The sequence below is a fragment of the Hemiscyllium ocellatum genome, chromosome 1, assembly GCF_020745735.1.
Source record: "Hemiscyllium ocellatum isolate sHemOce1 chromosome 1, sHemOce1.pat.X.cur, whole genome shotgun sequence".
NCBI classification, from domain to species: Eukaryota; Metazoa; Chordata; class Chondrichthyes; order Orectolobiformes; family Hemiscylliidae; genus Hemiscyllium; species Hemiscyllium ocellatum.
The window spans coordinates 69,907,726-69,926,223 of record NC_083401.1 but is presented as its reverse complement, the minus strand read 5'-3'; the positions used below and the strand labels follow the sequence as shown (position 1 = coordinate 69,926,223).

General features: G+C 41.3%; 1 pseudogene; it reads right to left on the bottom strand.

Annotated features, from left to right (window-relative positions):
• Positions 1-18,498, bottom strand: part of LOC132831632 (NAD(P) transhydrogenase, mitochondrial-like) — a 178,568-nt pseudogene that overhangs the window by 147,894 nt on the left and 12,176 nt on the right.

The following is an 18,498-nucleotide window of genomic DNA, read 5'->3' as shown; positions in this document are numbered from 1 at the left end:
ATGTAAAGATGAGGCGTGAAGGTTCAGTAGGGGCGATTGAGTGTTATAAGGTAGCCAGGAAGGAGCTAAAGAGGGAGCTAAGAGAAGCGAGAAGGGGACATGAAAAGTCTTTAGCTGGTAGGATTAGGGAAAACCCAAAGGCTTTCTATAGGTATGTCAAGAATAAAAGGATGACTAGGGTAGGTATCGGTCCAGTCAAGGATAGTAGTGGGAAGTTGTGTGTGGAGGCGGAGGAGATTGGAGAGACATTAAATCAGTACTTTTCCTCAGTATTCACTCAGGAACAGGACACTGTTGCTGATGTGAATATGGAATCACAAATAATTAGAATGGATGCCCTGGAAATATGCAGGGAAGAGGTTTTGGGAATATTGGAAAGGATGAATATAGATAAGTCTCCTGGGCCTGATGGCATTTACCCCAGGATCCTATGGGAAGCTAGGGAGGAGATAGCAGAGCCATTGGCCTGGATTTTTATGTCGTCGTTGTCAACAGGAATAGTACCAGAGGACTGGAGGATAGCGAATGTGGTCCCATTGTTCAAGAAAGGGAGTAGGGATAGCCCTAGCAACTATAGGCCAGTGAGTCTGACTTCAGTGGTGGGCAAAGTCTTAGAGAGAATGGTAAGGGATAAGATTTATGAACATCTGGGTAGGAATAACGTGATCAGGGATAGCCAGCATGGTTTTGTGAAGGGCAGGTCGTGCCTCACAAACCTTATTGAGTTCTTTGAGAAGGTGACCAAGGAAGTGGATGAGGGTAAAGCAGTAGATGTTGTGTATATGGATTTTAGTAAGGCGTTCGATAAGGTTCCCCATGGTAGGCTAATGCTAAAACTTCGGAGGTATGGCATTGAGGATACATTAGAGGTTTGGATTAGGAATTGGCTGGCTGGAAGGAGACAGAGGGTAGTAGTTGATGGATTATGTTCATCTTGGAGCGCAGTTACTAGCGGTGTACCACAAGGATCTGTTTTGGGACCATTGCTTTTTGTTATCTTTATAAATGATCTAGAGGAAGGACTTGAAAGCTGGGTAAGCAAGTTTGCGGATGACACAAAAGTCGGTGGAGTTGTGGATAGTGAGGAAGGAAGTGGTAGGTTACAGCGGGATATAGATAAGTTGCAGAGCTGGGCGGAAATGTGGCAAATGGAATTCAATGTAGCTAAGTGCGAAGTCGTTCACTTTGGTAGGAATAACAAGATGATGGATTACTGGGCTAATGGTAGGCTACTTGGTAGTGTGGATGAGCAGAGGGATCTTGGTGTCCATGTACACAGATCTCTGAAAGTTGCCACCCAGGTAAATAGTGCTGTGAGGAAGGCATATGGTGTACTGGGCTTTATTGGCAGAGGAATTGAGTTCCGGAGTCCTGAGGTCATGTTGCAGTTGTATAAGACTCTGGTGCGGCCTCATCTGGAGTATTGTGTGCAGTTTTGGTCGCCATACTATAGGAAGGATGTGGAAGCTTTAGAACGAGTGCAGAGGAGGTTACCAGGATGTTGCCTGGAATGGTAGGAAAATCTTATGAGGAAAGGCTGAGGCACTTGGGGCTGTTCTCATTGGAGAAGAGAAGGTTTAGGGGAGATCTGATAGAAGTGTATAAGATGATTAGGGGTTTAGATAGGGTAGATACTAAGAACCTTTTACCGCTAATGGAGTCAGGTGTTACTAGGGGACATAGCTTTAAATTAAGGGGTGGTAGGTATAGGACAGATGTTAGGGGTAGATTCTTCACACAGCGGGTTGTGAGTTCATGGAATGCCCTGCCCGTATCAGTGGTGAACTCTCCTTCTTTATGGTCATTTAAGCGGGCATTGGATAGGCATTTGGAAGTTATTGGGCTAGTATAGGTTAGGTAGGATTCGGTCGGCGCAACATCGAGGGCCGAAGGGCCTGTACTGCGCTGTATCCTTCTATGTTCTATGTTCTATCTTTAGCCTTTCTTTGAAAGCCTCCCACATGTGGACTTCCCTTCAAATAGCTGTGTCCAATCCACATTTCCCAGCTCCTGCCTAATTTTGATATAGTTGGCCATGGCCCAGTTTAATACTCGTCCCTTAGAGCCACTCTCATCTTTGTCTACGAGTATTCTAAAACTTACAGAATTGTGGTCACTGTTCCCAAAGAAATCCCCCACCGCAACTTCTACCACCCGCCTTGGCTCATTCCCCAATACCAGGTCCAATATGGCCCCTTCCCTTGTCGGACTATTGACATACTGCTCTAGAAAGCTTTCCTGGATGCTCCTTACAAATTCTGCCCCATCCAGACCTCTGACACTAAGTGTATCCCAGTCAATTTTGGGAAAATTAAAATCTCCCATCACCACTACCCTGTTGCCTCTACATCTTTCCATAATCTGTTTACCTTTTGTTCTTTTACCTCATGCTCACTGTTGGGAGATCTGTAATACAGCCCCAACAACATAACTGCACCCTTATTCCTCAGCTCCACCCATAATACCTCACTGCTCAAGCCACCATAGTGTCCTCCTTTAGCACAGCCGTGATATCATCCCTGACCAGCAATTCAACTCCTCCCCCCTCCCTTTTTCTTCCCTCCCTGTCTTGTCTGAAGCATCTATATCCTGGAACATTTTGTTGCCAAAGATGCTCTTCCTTCAACCAAGTCTCTGTGATTGCAATAACATCAGACTCCCAGGCACCAATCCAAGCACTAAGTTCATCTGCCTTACCCACTGCACTCCTTACATTAAAGTATATGCACTTAAGGCCGCGTTCATCTGTTCTCTGCCTATGGGCAGTACAGTGGTACAGTGGTTAGCACTGCTGCCTCATAGCACCAGAGACCCGGGTTCAACTCTCGCCTCGGGCGCCTGTCTGTGTGGAGTTTGCACATTCTCTCCATGTCTGTGTGGGTTTCCTCTGGGTGGTTAGGTGAATTGGCTATGCTAAATTTACTGTAGTGCTAGGTGAAGGGGTACATGTAGAGGAATGGGTCGGGTTGGTTGCTCTTTGGAGGTTCAGTGTGGACTTGTTGGGCCAAAGGGCCTGTTTCCACACTGTAAATAATCTAATCTACTTATCCCCTTGGTAATGCTAACATTCTGATCCTTACAGTTTCCACCTCACTGTCTCCTCCTGCTCCTGTTTTCGATGTTTATGTTTCTGTGTCTGTTTCTGGGACCTCTCCACTCTCACCACTCCTTTTAAGCTCACCACCTCTGCTCCCAAGTCTCACTCAGGTCTATCATTAATTTCTCTGCTTCTGTGAACTATTCATTCTTCTTTTCACCTCAGTGCTGCTACCCCCAAGTTCCACATTGCTCATACGAAGGATAAACACCGACAAAATAATTTTATTCATTTTACAACTTTTAAATATTTCTAAAGCGATCTTGTGATGCATTAGCTAGTGTCCCTCTCTCTGAACCAAAGTTTTGAGACCAAGTCCTATTACAGAACTCAATAGCAACAGAAGGTACTACCAAAAGGTTATTAACAACCTGCAAATCTTCTGATCTGCCTGTGGCAGGAATTAAGAGAGCTCTCTGGTCATCTATACATTACTTAGAATCATTGAATCCTTACAGTGGGGAAACAGGACATTCGAATCATCAAGTCCACACCAACTCCCTGAACAGCACCCACTGAGATCCACCCCATCCCTGTAACTCTACATTTCCCAATCTACTTAACCTGCACATCTTTATAACTGTGGGAGGAGACCAGAGCCCCCAGAAGAAACCCACACAAACACAGGGAGAATGTGCTAACTCTACACAGTCAGTCACTTGAGACTGGATTCAAACCCAGGTCCCTGGAGCTGTGAGGCAACAGTGCTAACCACTGAACAACCAAGCTGCCCACTTGACACAATGTGCTGGCCCTCAAGCTACAGGTTAGCAAACTGTCCCAGGAACAGCTAGTTATGGAAACAGTCATAAGCGTGATTTGTCTATCCCCCTGTAAGAGTGGATGCAGAAAATAAGGAATATATTTTCTGTGAATAACCAGAGTACAGTGTGACCGAAAATTTTAACTGAAAAGATAAATTATACAACAAATCTCCAATTTATATTTCTTGCATCCCAAAATTATTTTTTCACATCAGCAAAAATGATGAACAACAAAAAGAAACTCAAGTAAAATAACTCCAATGAAGAAAAGAATCAAAAGGTAACATTAACAATGAGTGCCATCTGCTGGCTGGTACGGTACATTACACCATTAAATTGCTTTGAAACTTTTAGTAGGCCAGAGAGGCCACGAGGACTTGCATTTATATAGCACCTTAACCACAGTAACAGAATTTGACATGAAGTTATGGAAGAGGATATTAGCACAGAAGAGTCAATGCTTACTCAGAGGTAGGTTCTGAAGAGTGTGTTAGAGGAGAAATGTAAGTTGGAGAGGGGCAGAGATTTAGGAAGATAATCCCACAGTTTAGCAACATAAGTAACTGAAGAATGAGCAGCCAATGGTAGGTCAATTAAACTTGGAGATCATCAAGAATCCTGCTCTGTAGAAGTTTAAGTACTTGACAGATCAGGATGGAGAAAACAGAGAAAGAGTTTGAATATAATGAGGTAATGTTAAGGTTTAGGTATTGACAAACTGAAAGCAAAGCTAGGTTATAGAGCTCAGAGGGTGTTCATTTAATGAGACATAGTAAAAGTTTGTCAAGATACAGTAAAGTTTTAGATGACCTCAAGTCTATGTTGGGTAGAACATGTGTGGCATGAAAGGCTTATTAGCACAGTCAAGGCTAAAGGTACCAAAGTCATGGATAAAGGTTTCAGCAACAGGTAATTAGGCGTGGGCTGAGACAGATCATCTGATTAAGGTAGAATGAAACAGTTTTAGGAACAGAGCAGGTCATCTATAGTCAATAGGGGAGCTCAGGGTCAAATATGATGCCAATAATACGCTTGGACTGGTTCAGCCTCAGACAGTTGCCAACGAGAGGCTGGAGTCAATAACTAGGCAACAGTTTTTGTGGTGGGATCAAAGACAATAACTCCAATCTTCCCAAAGTCTGGTTAGGAGAAGTAATGAAAGGTTAAGCAAGACTTTGGGAAGAGTGAAGGGGTTGAGCAAGCCAGTGATGTGGTAAATCTGGGTGCCACGAGATGACATGCGGAACTAGGCAGAAACAGCGCAAGAGATTTGGGGCTGTGAACACATCTTTCTGGTAAAATTGGGAGTATTTGGAAAGGACATCAGTCAATGTGCATATGGGCTTCAAAGTTATGAAGCTTTTCCAAGTCCCAGGATTTTCCATCATCCAGATGAAGTTTAGAGCGAAAGCCAGAATTGAGCAGCAACAGAAAGGCAATATTTACAAGGTCTCTCTCTATCTGTACAATGCACAGTGAAATAAAACACAATATTATTCACATTAAATCATTTCAATCTGCTTAATGCACCATCATCAGGTCAGCCTTTTGTACACTGTTAATCACAAACATCACCAGCAATAACATATTTACGAAAACAATTTTCTCTCAAAACTCCTGGGATATATTTCTGCCCAATGGCTACATTCCCATCTCTCAGATCAATAACCCTCATTCAGCTATTCCTTCATATGCTGCACAAACACTCCATGGATCAAAGTCAAAATCAACAAACATTGTTTGTTGTCTTCCTTCATTATTCACAAACTTTCATACTATCAAAAACTTCTTGGCGCTCCTCTTTTATTATGCTGTTTGTACCTGCTGCATTTTAGATTAGATTTCCTACAGTGTGGAAACAGGCCCTATGGTCCAATATATCCACACTGACCCTCCGAAGAGTAACCTACCTATACCCATTCCCCTTCCTGATTTACTTCTGACTAATGCACCTAACACTATGGGCAACTCAGCACGGTCAATTCACCTGGCCTGCACATCTTTGGATTATGGGAGGAAACCCACACAGACATGGGGAGAATGAGCAAACTCCATATAGACAGTCACCCGAAGCAGGAATCGAACCCGGGTCCCTGGCTCTGACAGGCAGCTGTACTAACCACTGAGCTACTGTGCCACCCTTTTGTGTGTTGATAAACACCTTCAGTTGTGACCATCATTTCTTCTTCTATCCTTAATGTACTATTCTTTCTGTAAACAAAAGGCAGTAAATTTACATCCATATCTCTTGAGATGAAAAGAATGAAAAGTGTGTGGGTGATCAGCTCCTGCAGCTGGAGAAGATGAAAATTAAGCCCCTGGTCAATTTCCAACTGATGCTCGGTTTTACTTTTTTTGCTTCCTTCATAGTTTCCAAAGCTACGCCTTCTAACTGCCTTTCTGAAATTAATACCTGACTACTGTCCTTCAGCCTTCCATTCTTAATGTCTTTCCAACCATTAATTCACGCAACCGCTTCTGATATGAATGATCTTGACTTCAACAAAACTTTTATAATCACCCTCAAATATAACCCACAACAACATACCTCCCAAGTGCAAAGATGCTGATTTCAACACAAATGCAAGATAACCTGCTTAGCCATTTATCACCAGACCAGCAAGCTTTACCAAGCCTCACTTGACTAGAAGTGGGTGAGTTCAGAAACAATAAATGGAATGCTCAGTCTTTTAAATGGAGGTTGCAGCATGAATTTGATGTCAAATTTGAACAAGACCTGGGTCAGGCACAGTACTTCATGCACCTGAAAGTGTCATTAAAAGTAAGGAACGGTATTTCAGCCACCTGAAGGAAATTCAGAATACCTTGTGTCAAATCCTCTCACAATAGCTCCCCATTGATTTGGCACAACCTGCTGCAGAAATCCCAGTAACACCACCACCAATAATAAGGACCTACGCCAAACAGAAAATACATCAGTGCTGCACATCCTTATCTCAAAAATAACATTAAACATGTCAAGGCAAAAAAGGATTTGCTATATTTACAAGTTTTTTTATTCCAACACAGGCATTCTCAGAGTTGAGATTTAACTAAAAGGAGTCGATCGGAGAGGGCACAGAAAATGGACGAAAACAGGGAGAGAGAGAAAAGGGAAGAGGAGAAGAAAGGGGGTCAAAAACTGAGCAGAGGAAGTGGCAGAGAAAAGGGAACAAAGTTTGAGATAAAAGGAGAGAAAGGCAGAGCCCTTAACTGATTGCCAGCTCTCCATTACCAAAACTCTGTCCTGCGTGTCAGCAGAGCAGTGATGTCTTTAGGAAGGTAAAGCAGTGAATGGATTCTCCCCAGGGCCTGAGGGCTTCATAGGCAGCATCAGCAGCAAGCTCCAAGGAGAATCTATGAGAGGGTAACACCTTGGGATAGAGGTTATCAAGCCCCCTCCCCTATCTGCCACCAGCCCACACACACAAAGCGACTGGGACTGGACACTTAGAGTAGGACTCGATTGTTTAATCCCAGCAGAAGTGAGATTTGTCTTTATTCTTTCATGCGATTTGGGCATTGCTCACAATTTAATGCAGATCCCAGAGCAACTTAATGATCAACCACATTGCTGCAGATTTCAAGTCACATGTACAGACCAGACCAGGTCTGGTTAAAGAGCATTAGTGAACCACATGTGTTCTTAGGACAACTGGCAATGATTTCATGGTCACCATTAGGTGAGCTCTTTACTCCAGATTTTACTGGATTCAATTCCACCACTTGCCAGATAGGACTTAAACCCACTGTCTGCAGAATGTTGGCCTGGGGTCTGGTAATCCAGACCAGGTGAAAGTGAGGACGGTAGATGCTGGAGATCAGAGTCACGAGTGTGGTGCTGCAAAAGTGCAGCAGGTCAGGCAGCGTCCGAGGAACAGGAGAATCGATGTTTGGGGCAAAACACTTTCATCAGGATTACCAGCCCAGTGTTGTTACCACAATGCTCATGCCCGCACTCTCCCTACCTCCCATTTTAATTGGCCAGTAAGAGCCATGGGTGGGTGGACTGCCCAATGACACTCAGCCCCTTGTGTGTGAAATTGCAGCATGCGCAGGCTGGGCGGGATGGTAGCCATGTATCTTCACTGCCTTCATACCCACTAAAGGGTTAACATTAAAATCAAGTTGAAGATACACAGATTGAGCTCAATGTCAGCTATTGTGAAGCAGGCCTTGTGTTACTCATTGACTATTTTACAATAAACAGAAAAGTTTCACAAAAGACCCTCTCTTTAAGTTTGCATGCAAGCAAACAATTTGGACATTTTCTTTAAAAAAAAGCAACTAGCGTGTCGTTCTTCTCACTTGATCAGTTTGATTTCAAAGTTAGTCACAGAGCTGAGTAAGCTGACAATAAAAGAATTTGAGTGAAGGAATCAGCACTGAGCACCTGTACAATGATGCAACACAAACAGCTGCACTTTTATCTCTCAAGTTCTGCCAATCTTACCTCTGCAGGGGGAACCTTGCCAGCAGCTGTGACTTGGCCTGCGAGGAAACATCCAAAGTGATTTGCAGCCAACACTACAGCTTTACACCTGCCAGAAACAGAAAGAGAGAGATAATAAATTGATTCTGAATTGGCTGTGAGGCAGTAAAAACTGATCACAGCTAGTTTTTGCATGTTTAGCCCACAATGAACACGCATCCCAATGGGGAAGCCAAAGCTTGGTCAACATTAGGCCTCAAATTGTACCTCTATCAGTTGGGCAAGCTGCCAAAACCTGTTTCATCTCCAGAAGCAGCTCATCCATGATAAGAGGATTCAGCTCACTCCATCTCAATGCAGTGGCTATTGGAGAATCGCACGGGGAGCAGGCTTGCCTCTATGTAGCAACTTAGGATAAGACCTGTCCTAAAGCACATATGAAACTCTCATTTATATATGCATGGCTGCTGGGACACCGAGAAATTGCCCAATTCCTGATGTGATCAGATGTATTTCAAACTCTGCTGGAAAAACAGACACCTGAATTTCTCCTTCAAATATTCTACATGTCACATAGAATAGTAAGTCAATTCAAATCACCGAACTTCTACTCCAGGCATTGGATAGCACATGATAATGACAGTGCTTTTTCACACAGGACACTACAGTATCTGTCACTGCCCACAAACCCTAACATTCAACTATATTATTACACTCAACCCACATTATTATAGCCACCTTTAAATGACAGTAACATAATTTCAGAAGGGACACAGCTAATCCTCCACAATCTTTTGCGTATCGAAGATTTACAAAACTCCAGTATTCTATTTCTGACATTTTAATATATCTCCTTGGGATAGTGTTGGGTTTACCTGATCAAAAGTAAAGCCCATCCACAACAGATGATCTCTCAAATCATGAATTTACCTTTAACATTTTGTCCAGATGACAGCAGGGAATCAGAATAAAATCAATACAACTTGAGAGTTGCTGAGAACAGAAACTCCTAAGATCCAACTCATTTCACTTTATTCACTGGAAATCAGCCAGAAAGTGCTACCAGATGGAATTATAGAAACAAATCTGTGTTCTACTTTCAGGATCCTTTCATGTTTTTATATTAAACCTGGAGCATTCCCAGAACAAATGCCTTAGTAATTCCTGAGAAAAGTCAATAAATATATTTTGTAATATTTATTCTTGAGGTACAGATGTCCCTGGCTTTTATGACCCAACCCGAAAAGCTTAAATAACGGGCCATTGTTTTGGGTACTGCACTGCGTGTGTTGAAGACACTCTGACAATGTTATTTGGTTGTTTAATGCAACTGAGTGTCTTCCCAGGCCACTTCAGTGGGCAGTTAAAAGCCAACTATGTTGATGCAGGACTGGGGCCTAATATAGATTAGGCTGGGCATAATGGGCAACAGTGAACTAGTTGGGTTTCTAGATCTGATAGCCTCATATCCACTTTTTAAACTTTTTAAAAATTTTCGCAATTACTTGTATGTACAAGCTGTTGGAGTGCCACAATGATATGTGAATTCCTTGGGTTACCAGGACGACCAATCCAATATCACAGCTAGTACATAATGTGCTCTATCATAGGAGTCCGTCCAACTAAAGTATAGCCTTTCGTCAGTTACTGTTCCTATACAAAGGACATTACAGCACAGTACAGGCCCTTTGGCCCTCAATGGAAATAGGAAAAATGAGCAATGAGGAAAGGTACAACATCCTTGCTATAAATCAGGATGACAAAAAGAGTGAGAAGGTAAGAAAAGGTTACACTAATTTAGATGGCACTTGTAAACATGAACAACTATGTAAAGAGTGTCGTGGAAATTAAATTGACTCGACTCAACTATTAGCAAGAGCAAAGAAAAATAACTCTATTATATTTTAACCTCTGCATGCAGAGGGATCAATGCATTTGGCAAAAATGCCTTGTATAAGGGCACTTGAGCATAATTCAGATACTCTTCTGATACTATTCTTATCATGTTCTCAAGGACAAAGATTGGGAAGACTTGAGTTGTTATTTTTTTCATTCCCTTGTTGTGGACATACTGTTCTTATGTTTTCCTAAGCTCAAATCTGAAATCGACTGCTCACAAGGCCAGTTATTCAGGAAGCATTAGTGGGCGGCATGGTGGCACAGTGGTTAGCACTGCTGCCTCACAGCGCCAGAGACCTGGGTTCAATTCCCGACTCAGGCGACTGACTGTGTGGAGTTTGCGCATTCTCCCCGTGTCTGCGTGGGTTTCCTCCGGGTGCTCCAGTTTCCTCCCACAGTCCAAAGATGTGCAGGTCAGGTGAATTGGCCATGCTAAATTGCCCGTAGTGTTAGGTGAAGGGGTAAATGTAGGGGTAGGGGTGGGTTACGCTTCGGCGGGTCGGTGTGGACTTGTTGGGCCGAAGGGCCTGTTTCCACACTGTAAGTAATCTAATCTAAAGTTATGGGTGACGCCAAACTCCATATAGACTGGGGGAAACAAATTCAGTACTAAAATTGTGGAGGTTTGGTTTCCAGAATGTTTTAGGATGGTTTTCTAGAGTAGCATGTTAAAGAGCCAACTGGAGGACAGACTATTTTGGAGCTAGTTTTGTGTAATGATGAAATTAATAACATTTCTGTAAAATAACCATTAGGGATGTATGACCATGATGTTTGGAAGTGAGGTAGCTGATTGGCTAACTAACAGAAGATAGAATATTGGGATAAGGAGGGTATTTTTAGGCTGGCAACCTGTAACTGGTGGAGTGGCACAACTCTCAAGTTGTATTGCTGAGTCCATAACTATTTACAATGTATATTCATGACTTGGATGAGTGAAGTGACTGCACTTGTGGATGTCACAAAAATAGGTGAGAAGGCAAGTGATGAGGATGACACAAAGAGTCTGTAGAGGATATAGACAGGCCGAGTGAGTGGGCAGATGGAGAAATGTGAGGTTATGCACTTTGGCAGGAAGAAAAGGGGAATATTATTTAAATGGAGAATGGCTGCAGAAAGCTGCAGCACAAAGGGACTTGGGATTCTCATCCATGAATCGCAGAAAGTTAGCATCCAAGTTCAGCGGATGATAAGGGAGGCAAATTGAATGTTTGCCTTTCTTTCAAAGAGAATGGAGTATAAAAGTAGGGAGATATTGCTTGAACTATACAAGGCACTAGTCAGAATACAACTGGAATACTTCGAATAATTTTGGACCCCTAAGCTGAGAAAATGTATTCCGGGATTGGAGGTAGTCCAAAGAAGAGATTGTTTTACAAGATATTGAATAGATATAAGTAGATTGGGCTTGTACTCATTGGAATATAGAAGAATAAGAGGCAAACATATTATAAAGAATTAAGATTATCTTAAACGGGGAGGCTCTAGTGGTATTATTGCTAATTGTTAATTCAAAGACACAGGTAATGTTCTGGGGACCCAATTAAAATCCTGCCATGGAAGATGGTGGAATTTGAATTCGACTAAAAAATGTAACTTAGAGTGAAATGATGACCATGAAACCATTATTTAGATCAGAGCGGGGCTGGAAAAGTACAGCAGGTCAGGCAGCATCCGGGGAGCAGGAAAATCAACGTTTCAGGGAAAAGCCCTTTATCGGGAACAGGCTGATTGTTGGCAAAAAAAAACCCACTGATGCCCCTTGGAAAGGAAACTGCCATCCTTATCTGGTCTGGCCTATATGTAACTCCAGACCCACAGCAATATGGTTGACTCTTAAACACCCTCTGGGTAATTAGGGATGGGCAATTAATGTTGACCTGGACAGCAATACTTACATCCCAACATTTTTTTTAAAAATCAGATTCTTTGGGACTTGACAGGATAAATGCAGAACGGTTGTTTCTCCTTGAGAGAGAGTCTTGGACCAGAGGGCATCATCTCAGAATGAGGGCCGCAGAGACAGAGATGGGGAGGAATTTCTCCTCGCAGAAAGTAGTGAATCTATGGATTTATTTACCACAGAGTGCTGTTGAGGCTGGGTCATTGAGTATGTTCAAGACTGGGATGGTCAGATTTTCCATCTTTAAGGGAACCAAGGGTTATGGGGAAAGGGCAGAGAAGGAAAGTTGAAGATTACCAGATCAGCTATAATCTGAGGGAATAGTACAGGAGACTCAATGGGCTGAATGGTCTACTTCTGTTTCTTTGTTTAATGGTCTAATCTGAAACACAGGTGTTAAGTTTGAATAAGGGGAATTACGAAAGCATTTATGAAGGCAAAAGTTGGCTGAGTCGGATTGGGAAAGTTCATTAAAAGGCGTGACTCTGCATCGGCAATAGACAGTCTTTAGTGAAATATTCTAGGTCTTATAGCAACTATACATTCTCTCAAAATGGAACAACTCCAAAAATCAGTAAACTATGGCTCACAAATGAAGTCACGGACTGTACAAAACCAAAGATAAAGGCATATAAAGTGGCCAGAAATCGTAATAATTCGGAATATTGGGGTTTTTGTTTAGAATGCAGCAATAGAGAACTAAGAAATTGAGAAGAAAAGGAAGAATAGAATACAAATGCAATCTAACAATCACATAAAAATGGACTAAAGGCTTGTGCAGATGCATAAAAAGGAAATGTTTGGCTGAGATGAAAAGGATTTCATTAAAAGCAGTGTCAGGAGAGTTTATAATGAGAAGAAAGAATGGCAGAGAAGCTAAATGATTACTTTCTGTCTGTTTTCTGTGACAAATATACAAAAAAATTCATAGAATTAGAGATCCAACTGATTAAGGAGCATGAGGAATTAAATAAAATTAGTAAGAAGGTTGAATAAGAGAAAGTGGATAAATGCTTGGGACCTGATGGTGTACATCACAGAGTGCTGACAGAGATAGCCATAGAAATATGTGATCACCTTCCAAACCTCACAGATTCTAGAATGAATCCTGCAGACTGGAAGTTTGCAATGTAACTCCATTATCTAAGACAGGAACTAGGAAAAAAGAAAAGGAACAGACTCACCATCCTTGAATCATTAGGAGGAAAAACAATACAATCTCTCAGAAGAAACACAATAAATGGACATATATATGTAAAAGCTATCAAATTTGATAGAGTCAGCATGAACTTGTGAATGGAGACTCATGTTTGACAAACCTGTTGGAGTTTTTTGAGGATGAGACTAACCAAATTGATAAAGCAGAGCTGATGGATGTAATCATTTGGATTTCCCGGATAATGTGCCCAACAGGAAGCTTGGTTAGCAAAATTAAAGCATATAGGATAGGTCATGGACTAGTTTTGACTGAGAATTAGCTAACAGACAGAAAACAGAGAATATGAATAAATGGATCATTCTCAAAATATCAGGCAGTGGTTAGTGGGGTACCACAAGGATCAGTGCTTGGGTCCCTGCATTCACAATATATATCGTGATTTGGATGTGGAAACCAAATGTAATATTTCCAAATTTGCATACGGTACAAAGCAAAGCAGGAATGTATATTGTGAGAAAGATGTAAAACGTTTGAACAGAATTTGAACAGGCTTAGTGATTAAGCAAGAACATGGTAGATGGAATACAATGTGGTAAAATGAGGGGTTATCCATTTAGGTAGAAAGAACAAATGTGCAGAATATGTCTTAAGTGTTGTGAGGTTAGAAAGTATAGATGTGCAAAATGACTTAGGTATCCTATCAGTAAATCACTGATAGCTAACATGCAGATGTGGCAAACCACTAGCAATGCAAATGGATTGCTAGTTTTAATTTTAATAGTGCAACAGTCACGAAGCCTCGTTTCAACTGTATAGAGCTTGATCAGATCATACTTCCAATTGTGTGTGTGGTGTTGGTATCTTTGTCTCAATAAAGCTTAGTCCATGAACATATTTGAAGTGGAGATCAATAAATGTTTGATTATTAATGGCATGAAGGGTTATGGGGATAGCACAGGTAACAGGTATTGGAGTGTTCAATCAGTAATGACAATATTAAATAGTGGACTAGGTTCAATGGGCTGAATGGCCTACTCCTGTTCCTACATTCTTATTACATGCACAGACCTAGACAGTGTTAGCAGAGTTTGCAACCTGACCTTCCGTTGGATAGGGGATGGTTGTACATGGAGACAGGGAGAAAGGAAAGAAGGCTTCACAAACATAAACAAGGGTCACCATTTTGTTTTGAGTGTTATTCTATCTATTCATTGATATAGGGCGAGAAGTGAGCTACCCTTAAGGAATAATCATTTTGGAGATATGAATCAATTGTCCAGATGAAATGATGCAAGATTTCCCTTTCTTCCTTATGGAAAACCACCTGGGTTTAATTCTATGCCCACTTTCTGTTGCAGAGAAATCCACAGGGTCACCACTCTCAGGTGAAGAAGTATTTCCTCTCCTCAGTCCTAAATGGCCCACCCTATATCGTTAGACTGTGACCCATGGTTCTGGACTCCCTGGTCATCAAGAACATATTGCCTACATTTACCCTGCCCAGTCCAGTTAAAGGTTCATAGCTTTCTATGAGATCGCTCCTCATTCTTCTGAACTCCAGTGAACCTAGTCCTAACTGATTCTCTTAATACGTCAGTCCTGCCATCCCAGGGTAAGTTGTTGTTGCACTGCATCCATAGTCAGAACATCCTTCCTCAGACAAGCAGACCAAAACTGCACACTAAGGTCCTGTACAATTACAGCAAGGCATCCCTACTCGTGTACTCAAATCTTCTCACTATGAAGGCCAACATACCATTTGCCTCCTTCACTGCCTGCTCCACCTGGCTGTTTACTGTCAGTGACAGGCTTACAAGGACACTCAGGTCTTGCTGCACCTCCTCCTTTCCAAATCTATCACCATTCAGGTAATAATCTCATATCTTGTTTTTGCTATCAAAGACAATAACCTCACAATTATCCACATTATACTTCACCTGCTACACATTGTCCACTCACTCAACTTGTCCAAATCACACTGACATAGCTTTGCATTCTCCTCACACCACTCAACTCTCTGTCATTCGCAAATTTCCCACATCTAAATTATTAATATATAATGTGAATAGCTGGGCTCTAAGCACTGTTTCCTGCTGTACCCACTAGTCTCTAGCTGCCACTCAGAAAAGGCCTGGATTATTCTGACTCTTGGTTTCTTGTCTGCATGTCAGTAGACTAAAGGCAATCCTGTGAATTATGATTTTACATTCTAATGAATTATGTGGACCTTATCAAACACCTTCTGCAAATCCAAGTAAATCACATTCACTCCCCCTAGTCAACTCTCTGAGTTACAGTCTCAAAAAATTCCAGAAGATTTGTCAAAATAATTTCCCTTTCATAAATCCATGCTAACTCTGTCCAATCCTGTTACTGTTTACCAAGAACTCTGCCACTAAATCTTCTATAATAGACTCAAGCAATTTTCCTGCTACTGATGTCAGGCTAACCAGTCTGTAATTCCCTACAACACTGACTGTGTCCTTGAGACTGAGGGAAGTAACTTGCATCAAAGGAGATTTTGTCAAGATAATCATTAATAGATTGTCATTTTACTGAAGGTTAGAAAGCAATTAGCCAATTCTGAGTAAAATTAAATGAGTAGTTTGAACAATCCTGAGGTAAAATTCTTCACTGATTCTATTTGCAGACCACGTATAAAAATTGGTTCTCTCCATCCGAAATGTATGTTTCCATTAATATGAAGAGACAAGTCTCTCATGTTAAGCAGAGAATGTACTGTATTCTCCAAAATAGATCTGGAAACACAATATGTGTTGTTAAAGAAAAATAAAACCATAGCTTAGTGACTTGAGTGCATGGTGCGGAAACAGGAAAAGGTATAATGGTTTAAAAATGAAAGAATAAGTCTTACCTTGACAACAAGGTCTGAACCCAGGGCCTCCTTCATCCACATAATTTTGACACCAGCTCCTCTGTATTCGTCATCGGAGAATTTAGATGCTTCACCAGCACCAGATTCTACCACGACATTAAATCCTTGCTTCACCAGAGCCTGAACACCGTTCGGAGTCAAAGCCACTCGCTTCTCGTTCTGGAAGATCTCTTTTGGGACTCCTACAGCCATCTGTTTATAGGGAATTCCTACCATCACAAATCAACATTCCACCCATTAACTATTGCAACAAATTAAAGCACACAGCAAATAAAGCAAGACTGAATTTTGGTCTTTTTAATCAGTTTACATACCTGTTTAAAAAGTTACATACCAGGTGCATGTCTTCTCCCCACATTCTAGCTAACTAAGGCAGCTGATTGATATTGTTCCTCATAAAATAGTTCCACCATTCGAAAGATGTAAACACTTTACTATAAAATGTCACCACTGCAAACAAAGCTAAAATGAATTTTTAAAAAAGACTGTGGCTCAAAAATCCAAAATAAAGAAGATTAGGTGCATTTAGACAATTTGAGCTGTTATGACACAGAAGCAGGCCTTTTGGCTTCTCACATGTACACCAATTTCATTACCTCATGCCAATCTCCTGCCTTTCTTCCATACCCTTGCACATTATTTCTCTCCAAATAATCATCCAATGCTCTCAAGTGCCTCAACTGAATCTGCCTCCACGCATTTCCAGACCCTACTCACTATGTGAAAATGGTTTTCACTTGCACATCACTTTAAATTTATGACCTTAGTTTATTCTTTTCCAAGTGGGAAAAGCTTCTCCTTGTCTTTCCAGTCGCTAATGATTTGAAAGCCTTGATCAAATCTCCTCTCAGCTTTCTTCTCTCCAAGAAGAACTGTCCAATCTATCCCATAATTGATGTTTCTCATGCCTAGAACCATCCCCGTAAATCACTTCCGCACACTCTCCAATGCATTCAAGTCTTTCCTACAATGTGGATTCCATAACTGTACTCAGTACTCCAGCTGAGATCTAACAAGTATCTTGTACATGTTCATCATTGCCTCCTTGCTCTTGTACTCTATGTCCCTACTAATAAAGGCAAGAACACTGTATGCTTTATGAACTGCTCTCTCCAGTTTACGATTACACCTTCAATGACCTGTGCACATATACACCCAGGTCTCTCTGCTCCTGCCTCCCCTTTAGAATTGTATCCCCTAATTATATTGCCTTTCAAGGTTCTTCCAATCAAACTGCATCACCTCACACTTCCCTGCATTGACCTCATCTGTTACCTATCTACCCATTCCGCCAGTCTGTCAATATCCTTTCGGTGTTCTGCATTGTCTTTCTCACAGAGACAACTTTAATGAACTCCCACAACTCTTAGGAACTAAAATGAGGGGGGAAAAGGTGCTTTACACTACAAAATAATTCTTAATTAAGGAAGCACATTCCATTTTTTAAAGAATTTAATTGATCTCAGCAGTTGTAATTATCTTTTTTTATTCAGGTTAAAGCCACGTTCTAAGAGAAATTCACAAATCATCTGTGGAGGTCATGGATCCAGATTTTCTTTTGAGTATTAGCATTAACCAAACTAGCACTAAGTACTCTTGGTAGTCATATCAAAATGGATCTATTCTTATCTGCTTACTGGGAAGTTCACTTCAACAAACAAGATCTAACTCTTTATGTCCTGGAACCAAATTTTCCAAAACGTAAATCCACAAAATACATGCGGCAAGTGGAATCACAGACTGAAAATTAAGTGTTCTCACCGATGAAGACACATATTGAAAATGAAGCAAGTTTTCAAAATTATTCAAGACATAGAGACTACCACAAAAATAGTTTCAGCACAGGTCTTCTTGTCTTCACAACAAATTTAATAAGAAGAAAAATTAACAGATTTTAAACACCGGATGATTTAACTAGGTTTACGAGATTAATCTTAACTCAGCCTGAGTGAATTTGGAGATTTGTCTCAGAAACACTGACTACACATTAGAAGAACCAAAGGCACATACACCAGACACTACCAACTTCATCAGCAAAGACAACTATCATCAAGCTAGTGGACCAATGCCTTACCATTCACCACATCCAACAACAAAACCTACAGACAAACCAATGGAACACCCATCAGATCTCTGACATCAGGGTTCTTAGCGGAGACAGTAATGCAGAGACTCGAACAAAAAGCTCTGTCAATCACCCAACCCAAACTTTAGGTCTGCAATGTGGATGGCACCTTTGTCATCACTAAATGAAACAACTTAGAGAGAACCTTCAAGACCATCAATAATACCCTTACTGGCATAAAATTCACTAAAGAGAAGGAAAACACAACAAACTGCCATTCCTA